Below are 13,113 nucleotides of genomic sequence, written 5' to 3'. Positions count from 1 at the left end.
TTTCAAATGGATTTGACCCTTAGACTATAGATACATCTAGACGCCACCCATTGCATTGCTAAAAATGAAGCTGCCTGCCGTGCGTTTGGTTTGTGGGCGAGCGAACGCATTCGTATACAAATGTTTGAGACCATAGACCATTTCGCTAGTGCTCGCACTAGACGCTCAGAATTAAAATATACTTTTCTATTTTTTTTACGTTATATAGTATTTTTAAGCGGTCAAAATGCAACCATTAGGTAAAGATATCCATAATTTAAGTTATTTTAAAGAAACACTAGGTCACTTGATATTAAAATACATAATAATATACAAATAAATTATCACGAACATGTATCAACTAACCTATGATATGTAATACCATCTTCTTGCTTATCAGTACGGCTACCACATTTTAATACAACACACAGAACCATCTTTTCTACTTAATTAACTAAAAATATGTACCACTGACTTTATGTTTAACACAAAAAAACACAAGCAACACGGTTATCGACGCTTAGTTAAGCAATAAACAAAGATTTGGCGGCGACACCGTAGCAAACCGTCTCCCACATCTGTAAACCTTTTACCTTACTCTAGCGCGTGTCGCAGAGATTATAAGGATGCCGAATACTTTCTCACTCGCACTTACGATATATTTATATCTTTACGAATTTTCGAGAAAACAATAAAATTATTAATAATATTAGTAGGTATTATTGAATAAAAAAATAATGTTCATTAATTAATAATGGTAATAAAATGAAAGACGTGGCAACTGCCCGGCTAGCTCAGTCGGTAGAGCATGAGACTCTTAATCTCAGGGTCGTGGGTTCGAGCCCCACGTTGGGCGAAACTTTTTGCGTCCCTTACTTTTTTAGAAGTTTTTTTTTGTATCTATCCATCATTAATATTTTGAAAAAATATTTCATGAACTGTTAGGTTACGTTACTATGTACCTATACAATACATTATTATTGGCCCATACAAAAAAAATATGTATACAGAAAGGTTAAACATTTTATTTCAAAAAATTGGTTTATTGATAAAGTGATAAATAGTTAAAAAATAAATATTTGCTAGATTAGAAGCGATAATATTAATATTATTGCAAATAAAATTACGGATTTTACCATCTACCAATTTTTATACAAAGTTTTTATACACGATTAATGCGTTATAAAATCTAATACAAGTTTATGTTAGATGTCACTGTAAAGATCCCAGTATATTGTTGTAGATAGATGGCAGGTGTTAAAAGTTACATAGTGATTTGATTACTATAAAATATTATATATTCATAGATTTAATATAATTATTATTATAGTAATAAATAAAATTGTTCTTTTATTTTATTATAACTTTTGCAACTCAACTTCAAATACATTTAAAAATAGATACCTACCTTAATTAACTTTATGCGAGGTAAGTACTTACTTTATTTTTTGTAATTACCTAGGTATTGTAGATAAATAAAATGTAAATAATTGTAATAAAATTGTGAAATGAGAAGAATGTCTTCAAAATAATATCTACCTACGATATGAACTTTCTTTATAAAAGGGGTATTATTATTATCATTATAACTACATACCTACCCAGTTAGATAAATTATTAAACCTAGGTAGGTACATATCAATACCACGTTTTTATTAGCTCGTATTCTTGTTTGTCCGGTACGGATTTTTTCTTGTGTGTCTAGTATAAATTTTTTCTTGTTTGTCCAAGATTTGTATTGAAGATTTTTAACTAACTTCCCGATTAGCTAGACATTTAGCTACTAGAAACTTTTAGAATACATCAGAACACGACGACAAAGCATTTTTTAATACTTTTAGCCATTTTTAAGCACAATTGAATTCATTTTCAGTTAATTCTGTTTTATATAGAAAGTTATTATTGTTGGTTGCTAAGGGGTCCTAGTAACTAAATTATTAAAATATAAGTGCGTTACTATGAAAATCAATATGAAATGTCAAATTTTTCATTTACATTTTAGTATTTTATATTTATTCAGTATTTCTATCAAGTACTTACAATAAAAAGTTTTTATTAATACACAGAATAGTCAAGTTTATATGATTCAACAGAAAATTTAAAAACGTGGTAAGTATATAAAAAGTTATTTTTATCTTTACTTAATTATTTGTTATTCAAATACCCCTTCGGGCCCTTCATCAAATCATTTATTTGCCTTTTAAATTATTGTGTACCTATATGTGAGAAGACTTTTTTTGTAACACATGTTCTATTGTGATTTAGGCTGCACCTATTACATTTTCTACTTGTCACATATTATTTTTAATACCCTTTCCCAGGGTCGTACCAATTGGGGGCTCGCAACAAAATAATATTATTTTAAAATATTATATTACATTCAGTTACTAAACCTGAACGTTGGTGAACATGTATGACATAGTTATATTATAATATTATCTAAGAACGAAGAGACTCCATATAAGATTGTCTTTAACGTCTTTCACATAAATATAATATTATTTATAAGCAATGCTAATGGATGTTACCGATTTCATATTAATTAATTTGTTATTTATTATACATAGGTATAAATAGATACAACAAACACCTGTTTTATTAAATTAATTGATAAATTTAATAATTTTTGTTGTTAAACCTCAGAGCAAGATTGATTAATTAATTGTAAGCAATGTACCTACCTACTGTTTAAACCCTTTTTGAGACCTTAGCTTAGTTAGAAAGTAGAAATTGAAGATTTACCTTAGACAATAGATACATAGATTTACCTATTTTCTACATTTAAAAAGAAACAGCTATAGTATAATCGCCTTTTTATGACCTTTTTATGTTCGTCGACGCGACCACTAAAAACTTAGGTACCTACCTACTTACTAATATTTTGATTGTCAATATGTTTTTTTTTTTCGGAAATTTACTCGCTTATTTATTTCTTTGACTAAAACTGGTGGTAAATCGAATCTCCGGTCTATGACCAATGAATGCATCACAGTTGTACATTTATTATATAAAAATATCTCTCAAAGTTTTCTACCAAAATGTAATTCTCTGTAAAGCAAAGGGCGCCGAAATAATCCGAGTTACGATGCCATAAAATTTGATGTTACGAATTTGTTTCATGGATAGTACCTATAAAAAGTCCAATTTCCTTCGTGCTAAGATTATTATTTTTAAAATACGAGATAATTGCTGTTACCTGTACCTTTTTATGTCTTATTGTCATTATAAATATATTATTGATATTTGTGTGAAGAGGCTGCAATTTTGTGTTGGCACCCAGGCGACAACCACCCTTGGCGCAGCCCTGCCGCCTACCCTGTTGATGTACTCATACACCTATAATAATCGTTCAGAATATTTTAATTTAGGGCAGAACCAGAACCTATGTACCTACACACCCGAATACTCTCAGGTTTAACAAACATTTTTGATTGGAAAAACGATGTTTATATTGTACTTATTTTTTTTATTAAATTTCTATATACTTATGAAAATAGTGTTATCCATACGTACAATTTTTCCATTGCACAAGCGCGGTTGACTTTAGAGGGTGGCAAAAAACATTTTCAGATTTGTTTCCATTTTATGTTAAGTAGGTACCTATACCTACCTACTGTTGCGTTTCAGAAAGATATCTTCCTAGTCGAACAAAGTGAATAAAAATACCATACACAATGCAATAAAGTGAACATCTGCGTAAGATACTAATAAATAATAGGCTTGTTTCAAGTCAAAGTTCATATTTTGTAGGTATATCATGATACAAACAAATACGCGTACCTACCAAATTTGAAGGGTGAGGAAGGAGATCCGCGACCACTTCCTGTGCGGGCACAATGACTTTTCGTGTATACTCTAGTGTCAGGTAAATGAATCACAAAAGAAGCTGCGTCTATCATATTATCCACACGAAACTCCCCTGTGGTCTATTAGAAATTGGTACCTGCCTAGTACGATAAAAACGGAAAACTTCATGTTCTGCATCTGCCCCAACAATAGTTTCTATTACAGCTACGTGAGTTTTTTATATGAAATCAAACGTTAAAAAGATAATAATATGTACCTATATCGATTAGTTGTAGTAAACATTACGTCAAATAGTTGTCGGATTACGGCATCGTAATAAAACGAACGATTTACCATGTTTTTGCATTATTTTCTGTTTTAGATTATTCATTGTAGAGCATGCACCTATCCGAATAATATCGAGAGCCATAAAACCATTTACCAATATCTAGCTACTAGAAATTTATTATATTTTTGATGCAATTGTGGCCTTGGACGTCAAAAATGTGATCCACAAAAAATATGTCTTAACGTACATATCCAATTAATAATATATCATTAATAACTAAGTCAATGAAAAATATGTTACGTACTATTAAGGCCATGCATTAGTTGAGGCACGGTCTAAAAAGATCGTTGCTAGGCGATGTGCGGATTGCGGGTCGCGGGTGAAAATGACGCCTGTCAAACGAAATATTATTTCTCATATAAATCCAACATACGTCCATTTTATGTTCTGTTTATTATTCTATTAGTATCAATAATAATATATTCATTGACATGTTTGCTTTTTAAAGTAAATGGGTAAAGTTTTTAGTCATCTTTACACGATTTTAGAATTAATTGGCCCGTCGCCATCACGCAGCAAAGTGACGTGCGTCCGACTCCACGTTCTCTCAATGAATGCGAAGCAAGTACAAATTTTCGTCGCGCGTACAGTTGAACATTATTTGGCGTTTCACTGATGCGTCACCTTTTAAGGAGATATTTTCATTTTCAATGGTTGTCGGTCCCTAAAGAATTATGTATTCACACATACAGTAACAAATGTAATTATTATGTGACAAATCTCGTTCAATATCATCCAGTTCAATGGATTAGGGCAGTGATTCCCAAAGTTGACTGGGCTCCGACCCATCTAACAAAAATTTCCAATCTTGGGACCCACCTTTTAGCTGTCTTAGAGAAAAACGGGCATAAATGTTTGTAATGCTCAGATTCCCTAGTGGCGAGTCGTGGAACTACTTAATGCTGTCTTATTTGTTCTAATTAAAATAAAAAAAATATTTTTTGTAAGTGTTACCAATATGAATGAAAGACTGTTGAAATAAGAAACACAACTTAAATAAAAAAAAAATATTACTTAAATACCTACACCTGCAAGGTTTTTTTACAAAGTTATTTCAGTGGGAAGGATATATTTGTTTCTTATTTTTCTTCATTACAGTTTTAGCATCAACTTCAACTTTAGTTACTTTTAATCACAGTGAGTTTGGTATATCCAATTTATTTCGCTATTTAGTTTTAATGTTAACCATAGCCAAAAATCCGACCTCAAATAGATATGAGGTAGTAAAGAGGAGGAGGAATTATTATAAATAGCTGAATGAAATATCAAATTTATCACTTCCTATTTTTTTCAATTCAAGTATATTATATTATTGGCAAGTGGAAATACGTTAGTTATAATTAAAATTTGGAGCGATTTGGATATCGGTTAGGTTAGACAGTGGCGAGGGCCCACTCAATATTCGCTCGCGACCCACTAGTGAGTCGCGACCCATAGTTTGGGAAACCATGGATTAGGGTACTACTTAATATAAATAAATTATTCATGAGGTTTAACTCACATTAATATTTATTTTTATTTTCCGCTCATTTTAATTTTAGCACACAATGTTTATTTCATTATAATAATATGTTAGTTGGAGTTGAATAAAGTAAGGATATAATGTTATAGACTTTTGGTAAAAGCTTCATATTAGTTGTTATAGACAAGTCGGTTTCACGAAGATAATATGCCTATACATACATACCTATACAAAATGTAAAAGCTGTCTATTCACACCATTTTATACATGCAGCTCGCAGTGTCAAATTACGTGATACCTCGTGCTTTCCAGGAAAATCTTTCAAAATAATCCACTGCTAGGGCTGGATTAATACGTGAACGGGCCCCGGGCTAATACATCTTCGAGTACCAAAAAACTCAACTTGTTAAAATAAAATGTACGGACCTAGGTACTTACTCTTCTTGCTTTTTTGTTCGCTTTTCACTTATCATTTCATCAAAATCTATTATTTTTAAGATTTACATTAGGGCGAATAAACTTCATCAATTTTGGTCGATCGTGTTGTGTAAATAATTATTAATTTCTAACAGCATGGAAAATTACCTTTCGCCTTGGCAATTAGGTCTTACACAGACTAAGACTTGTCAAGTATAGGTACTTACGACTTACGAGAAATAAGAAGATAATACGATTTTTTTAACCATGTCCGATCCTAATAGGATCATATGGGCCTCCACAGGGTGGAGGTTTGTATTAACAGATTTTGTTTTTACGAGAAATGGATGTCAGCCACTTGCTCAACCTATTAGGTCCATACTCTGACTCATACACAAATTGAAAAACAATATGTGTACTTGCCAGACCCAGGATTTGGTCCTGGGACCCACTACGCTATAATCCGACGATTAAGCCGCACGTAACAATATTAATACTAATGAATAAGTAATAATGTAAGGTAGGGTTGTTCTAATAGCATTGGTTAAATTAAACTGTAGGTAAGTACATGTACATACCTATTTAAAAGTACTATAGTAAGTCGGTGTGTCGACAATATAAACCACATATTATTAATATAAAAGTAGGTACCTGCAATATTTCAATAGTCTTATAATTTTCGCTCAAAAAAATCCTCCAATAATAAGTCTTTTTGTTGCAACAGAAACAATACGAGACGGTGGGGGAATAAATGTCAAAGAGCAACAGAAAAGTTTCTTAATTATTTTTTCTCCATTCTTCCTAATGACGAATTAAGCCTATATTTTTCTTTTGTGGAATACTTTTTGTTTCACTCTGTTGAGGATTCTTTGGGGGCTATTTCAAGTCGTTACATGTTTTGTCTGTCCGTGCAACGAAACAAAGTGACGTCAACAAAAGCAACGACAAAACCATAACGGAAATAAACGGCGACCGAAACAGGGAGGTTGGGGAAATATGTGGGAGTGGGGAAAACGCCCACGACAGATAACCTCCCAGTTAGGAGACGAGCCAAGTAGAAAAAAAAAACATAAAGCGGGACGTGAAGGGAGAGACAAAAATTTATCTTCCAAAATTACTTGGCCAGGTGTGTTTCATTAATCTACTTCTTTCTACCTTTAAAACTAAATGTAGGTATTTGGGTTCAAATTAAAATTCATTGGGAATGTTGACTAATCTGAAGTTATTAATAAGTTTCTACGTATTGGTTTAAAATCTTTAAATGATTATTTACCCACTTAAATTTGACTTACATATTGTAGTAGGTACCTACTTAGTTTAGTGCATATTTCCAGACTTTTTTGAACTGCCATACCCTTTTCCCTCGTCAGTCGATGGGAAAAAAAGGTTACTGTGCGCCGCGAAATATTTTGGCGAAAACGGTCGTCTTCGGTTTTGGATGGGAAACAATATTTGATAAGATGTGGTAGGTGCCTGACTAAGGCCGGAGGGTTTAGATTTTTCAGTTTGATGATTCAATATCTCCGCCCTATTTTGGGAGTGCACTATAGTTTGTTATCAGACACGCCAGTCCTCAGTGACGGGTGTGATCACGAAGAAGCGCTTTGCGTCGCGGAACATGCTCTCCGGATGCCGACCAAAGGCTCAGTCAAATAAATTCCACAGAATATGTATCTAGAATTACGATCATGCGGTATTACTACCTACCGCATCGATCTACACGCTGTAGGTCCAACGAGGCAAGACGTGGCTAAGGACAAAGATAAACGTCGCAATCTTGTGATTGTCTTTTGTCCTGAAATAAGAGGAACCCAAACAAATCAAATTAATTCAAATATTTTTTTCCTACACGTTTTTAATAATGTGATTTTTCAAAAAAATCCATTAGCTCTATAGGTACATTCATGTTTCAGAAGTAACGTCTTGTGGTCTTCGTCTTTTAGGGGCGAGAGAATAATACAACTTTAGGTTTCGTGGAAAGGGTTTTTTTCGTCATAAGATCTGAACACCAGTACGTTTGCAATCTATATAAGTATTTGTTATTACATCAAAATTGGTGAGGAACAATAATGATAAATAGTTAGTAGGGAAATTTCTACGTATAATGGAAGGAGTAGCATTTTAATTATTTTTAAGGACAGCTCTTTGCCTAGGGACGTCACTGCAAGTCTAGTCATGATACTAGACTACTAGAGCATGACAGAGTCAAGTAAACAATATAAAATAACTAAAAAAAGCGTCTGCATGTGGATAAATCAAATGAACATAGTATTATTATAATATGTACATATTATGAATACATACGTCATAATACCTACCTATTTACATTACAATTGATATTATCAAAGGTAGAACGTTTAGCACTGTTTTCATACAAATAGGTCGTTATTAAAAATATTATAAAGTGTCTGTCAAGTACAAAAAATACAGTTCCATGCAGTTTGATAGGATTGATTTATGTTTTTAAGATGATCGCGTGATTTGTAACAGTGACCCAAAGAAGAGTCATTCGAATGACGCGGTTGGTTTGCCGTTGTAATAAAATTTGTGATGGCTGCAATATAATAATATGCATTGGTTCCAAAATCGTAGGTATGTATTATTTTAAAATGTGAATAAGGAAGTATATCACATCCGTTCAGTATTTATTTATGATTTATATTGATTATTATAATATTTAATACTTCTGGCAAAGCAGCACACCTCAACAGCACCGAAGCACTAACAAAAGTGGCACTGATCACAAGAATGTAGGGTAAAGAAAGGTATAAAAAATAAGAGACAATCTGCCTAATGAAAGAGGTGAAGAAAAGACAACCGCATCCCATTTTCCTAATGCTTCTTGCGAACCCAACTTTCAACAATATCTCGCAAGAATCTTTTTTGCTGTTTTTTCTAGTTTCACGTAAATGACTCTTTTTAAATACACGGTGGTCAAATGATAAAAAATATGATATTATAATGAAATTCTAATTTGACTGTACGTTTTATAATATTACTAGTAAAAAATAAATACAAAAAAAATTTCCCATACCGGGAATCGAACCCGAGCCTCCTGGGTGAGAGCCAGGTATCCTAGCCACTAGACCATATGGGAGTGTGCAAAGTAGCACGCCAGAAAAGTTTGGTAGAATCGAAATATTATTTTAATTTTGTTAATAGATAATTACTTTATAAAATATAAATAATATTGTAATAATTTGTTTTATAGGTAGGCGTGCTTATTGCATAATAAATATAAAAGCAAATCATGCCAAATATCTAAGTTGTAGGTATATACCTACTTAATTCTATTTTAAATGAATAAGTACCAATACGATATAAATAAAAAGGATTTCAAATTAGGTAGGTATACACATTTATATTTTTTATAAAAATCGATGTTTTTTAAAATATAAATAAAAAAAATATTAAAACTATGAATTAGTCAAAAATCTCTTAGGCGATGCTTAGAAAACTTAATAAACTAAATTTTAATAATAAATATGACCATAAAATACCTAAGTATATGTAATAATAAGATGCGGTCTGATTCAACAAATTCACAGTTTATCTTTGACTTAAAATAAAAAATATTTTTCTTTTTAATGTTTTCAGATACATATTTATTAATTAATACAGTTTGTTGAAATTGTAAATTATCAAAAAAAAATCTCAAATTGCAAGCTTCGTATTTTTCCGCTAGGTGCCTCTTTAAAAAAGGCTCAGAAAAGGCTTCACCTTAAGGGGGAGAGGCATCCCAGCAGAGAACCTAGCGGAAAAATACGAAGCTTGCAATTTGAGATTCTTTTTTGATAATTTACAATTTCAACTGTATTAATAATTAATAAATCTGTATATCTGAAAACATTAAAAAGATTTTTTTTTAATTCAAAGATAAACTTACAATTGTAAAAAATGTAATAAATTGTGAATTCGTTGCAGAGTCATATCCTATTATTACATTACAATTATATTATGGTCATATTTATTATTAAAATTTAGTTTAAGTATTAAGTTTTCAATTTTTGACTATTTCATCGTTTGGATATTTATTTTAAAAAACATCGATTTTTATAATACTTAATATAAATGTGCATAACTTGAAATCCTTTCTATTTATATCAAAATATATTTTAGGTATGGTCCCAATATTGAAACTCGGTTTGATATAAATAAAAAGGATTTCAAGTTATACACATTTATATTTTTATAAAAATCGATGTTTTTAAATAAATATAAAAAAATATTAAAACGATTGATATAAATAAATTAATGTAGGTACCTAAGTACAGTTATTATTTTATTGAAACCATAATTGAAGATGCAACTTATGACGAGATAAAAATAACAATTCACATTATTTATTTAAAAATATGTTATTTTAGATATGAATCATGTGAAAGCTAATCACAAAATCCCAGGATTCAAACATTTTTAATCCCGGAACTTTGAATCCAAGAAACCGAATGGGATCCCGGATTCCAAGACTGAACACCGTTTTACATTGCTTCCACCAAACATGTAGTGGAATCTAATTATGTAGTTGGAAACAATAAAAAATAATTAACGAAATAAAGTGGCGGGGTGTTTGAGGCAACAGCGGCAAACCATTCAACAGCTCATGCATTTAATCATAATCCATCCTGTCCGATCCACAGAGAACCTGTTAAGAGAAACAAACGAGCTTGTTAAAAATATTTATTCATAGTCCACTCCTCAGTGGGCGTTCGACACTCATAAAGAATTCTCTAGTTCAGTGATGGTCAACATTTCGGAATACCAGATCTACTAAACATATTAAAGGGTTCCGTTCATTCCAAAATAGTACAATATGTTACGGTAAATGTAAAACATAACAAGAACATTAAAGTTATTTGCATTCGATGAACGTCAGTCACATGCATATTAAAATGCGTGCGTCAGGCGCTGGCCTTTCATCCGGGGCTCCGGGTTCGATTCCCGGCGAGGTCAGAATATATTTAAGCGATTTTCTCAAAGCCTGGGTGTTTGTGATCTTCCATTACGACATTACTATCATTGTATCAATTGGGCTTCATGGCAAGAAAAAATGATAAACAACATATTTCATAAAATGTTAAAATAATAATAAATAGGAAAAATATATGTATCTCTATTCCGGGGGATTTGATGTTTATAGGGGGTGATAAGCAGCTCAATAATGGCAAATAATACGATATCCAATACCTATATTCCGTTTTCACCTGAAACACAAGAATCAATTCGATGTCATGTGATCTACATGAATAAGAGTCACATATAAATGGTTTTATCAACATGTGTAATTGTATCTGAGTAGTGAAACATTCTGAGTATTTGAGAAAAACATTGCATTTTATATCTATCTTGATCAATGTATCATTTTAAAAGTATTCCGAAAATGTTTGACAAACATTTTAATATTAATAAACAGTATTGTCGTTTTTATTTAATAAAACGCAATTTTTTTATAGTACTTATTCCACTAATTATTAAATAAAAACAACAATACAATGCAGTTCCACCATGAATTGACAGTTAACAAAATAAAAGAAATTAATAAACAGTGGCTAAGACAGCGATTTATCCAGTTTTTTCTTAGACAATGATTATCTAATATTCATTAGTTTTTTTCCGTCAGTTTTTTAGCAAAATTATTACATTATTATCTGCTATTCGCTCGTGAGCTACCGGTTGAACATCACTGAATCAAGTCATACCCATAAGTCATCATAACGATATTGGAAACGAACATTTTGTTCGGTTGAACTGTCGAAATGAAAATTATCACACCGTAACATTACATTGTCGCGATTTCTAGAAAATAAAAAGTTTTCACATTGAGAATTATGAGCACTTGGCGTGGGTCCAGAACGATTTATAAGACCACTCAAAGCAATAAAACCGTCATACAAAAATAGATTTTTAATGCAACATTTTGTCTATTTTATATTATATTCATTATTACCACGTTTTTCTTAGGTCGTATTCTTGTTTGTCCGGTGGTTGTTTATCCAGTACAAATCTTGCAATCGATTTTTAACTAACTTCCCGACTAGCTAGACATTTGAAACTTTTAGAATATATCAGAACACGATGCCAATGCATTCTTTTAATACTTTTAGCCATCTTTGAGTAGAATTGAATTCACTTTCAGTTAATTCTGTTTTGTATGAAAAGTTATTTCGGAAGAAATCCGTATTCCAATCCACTATTATTGGTTGCTAAGGGGGTGGTCCTTAAATTATTAATATATACGTGCGTTACTATGGAAATCGAAATGACATTTTAGTATTCTATATTTATTTGTTTGATGCAAAATAGCAAAAAAATGATTTGTTGACAATTGCCTTATTTGTCCCAAAATATTAATACATAGAATTGTCAAGTTTATATGATTCAACAGAAAATTAAAAACGTGGTATATAAAAAGTTCTTTATATCTTGTAATTTATTAAATTTAGGGTTTACAAAAAAATCACAATTCGATTGTTGAAAAGTTTCATTTCTATCTCAGGGTGGTTTTACACAATTATTAGTCAGTGCATGCAGTGACGTCCCTAGACGAAATGCCGCCCTTGGGCAGCGCCAAAATGCTGCCACATTTTTTTTATACAGTATTTTTTATCATCCATCCGTGTGTCGTTTCTGGTCACCATCGACGTCGAAGGGCAACGGAAGTAAACTAGACATCGCGAACTCGACAAAAAAATACAGTCTTGTTAAACCTTTTATGTCAAATAAAACATTTTGTTTCCAACCAGTGAGCTGATTTTTTTAATGGAAAGATATTTCATTATTATTAAGCTTAGGTAGGTAGCTATTTCTATATATACCAAATGATTCTCCTCGATTTGCCGCCCTTCGAATATCTGCCGCCCCCAAGCGACGCTCAATCTGCCTACCCTCACAGGACGTCACTGAGTGCATGGGGCTTTCGCGTCTGACTGGCAGTATGTGATGGTTTTTTAAAAAGGCCTATAAATCTATTCGCGCGTGTAAAATGAGTATTCGGACTGGGCATGATCTTAAGCACATGTCTACATAAAATACAATGCAAAAGACATCATAATAGGTAATATCACCATAACGTGACAACATTATAAATAGCATCGTTTTAACTGATTCAACAATGTTGGAC

The 13,113-nt window shown here is 31.8% G+C and overlaps 2 non-coding genes across 2 annotated transcripts; one reads left to right on the top strand and one right to left on the bottom strand.

Annotated features, from left to right (window-relative positions):
* Positions 1-762: 762 nt before the first annotated feature.
* Positions 763-835, top strand: TRNAK-CUU (transfer RNA lysine (anticodon CUU)). The gene has a single exon. It is a non-coding gene; the product is annotated as a tRNA-Lys (tRNA).
* Positions 836-9,018: 8,183 nt separating this feature from the next.
* Positions 9,019-9,090, bottom strand: TRNAE-CUC (transfer RNA glutamic acid (anticodon CUC)). Its single transcript has one exon. It is a non-coding gene; the product is annotated as a tRNA-Glu (tRNA).
* Between the last annotated feature and the right edge of the window lie 4,023 nt (positions 9,091-13,113).

Source organism: Rhyacophila brunnea, unplaced genomic scaffold, assembly GCF_057557595.1.
Source record: "Rhyacophila brunnea isolate RB1 unplaced genomic scaffold, BYU_Rbru_1.0 scaffold_2, whole genome shotgun sequence".
Lineage (NCBI taxonomy): Eukaryota > Metazoa > Arthropoda > Insecta > Trichoptera > Rhyacophilidae > Rhyacophila > Rhyacophila brunnea.
The sequence above is the reverse complement of the archived record's forward strand: the minus strand, read 5'-3'. Positions and strand labels throughout refer to the sequence as shown.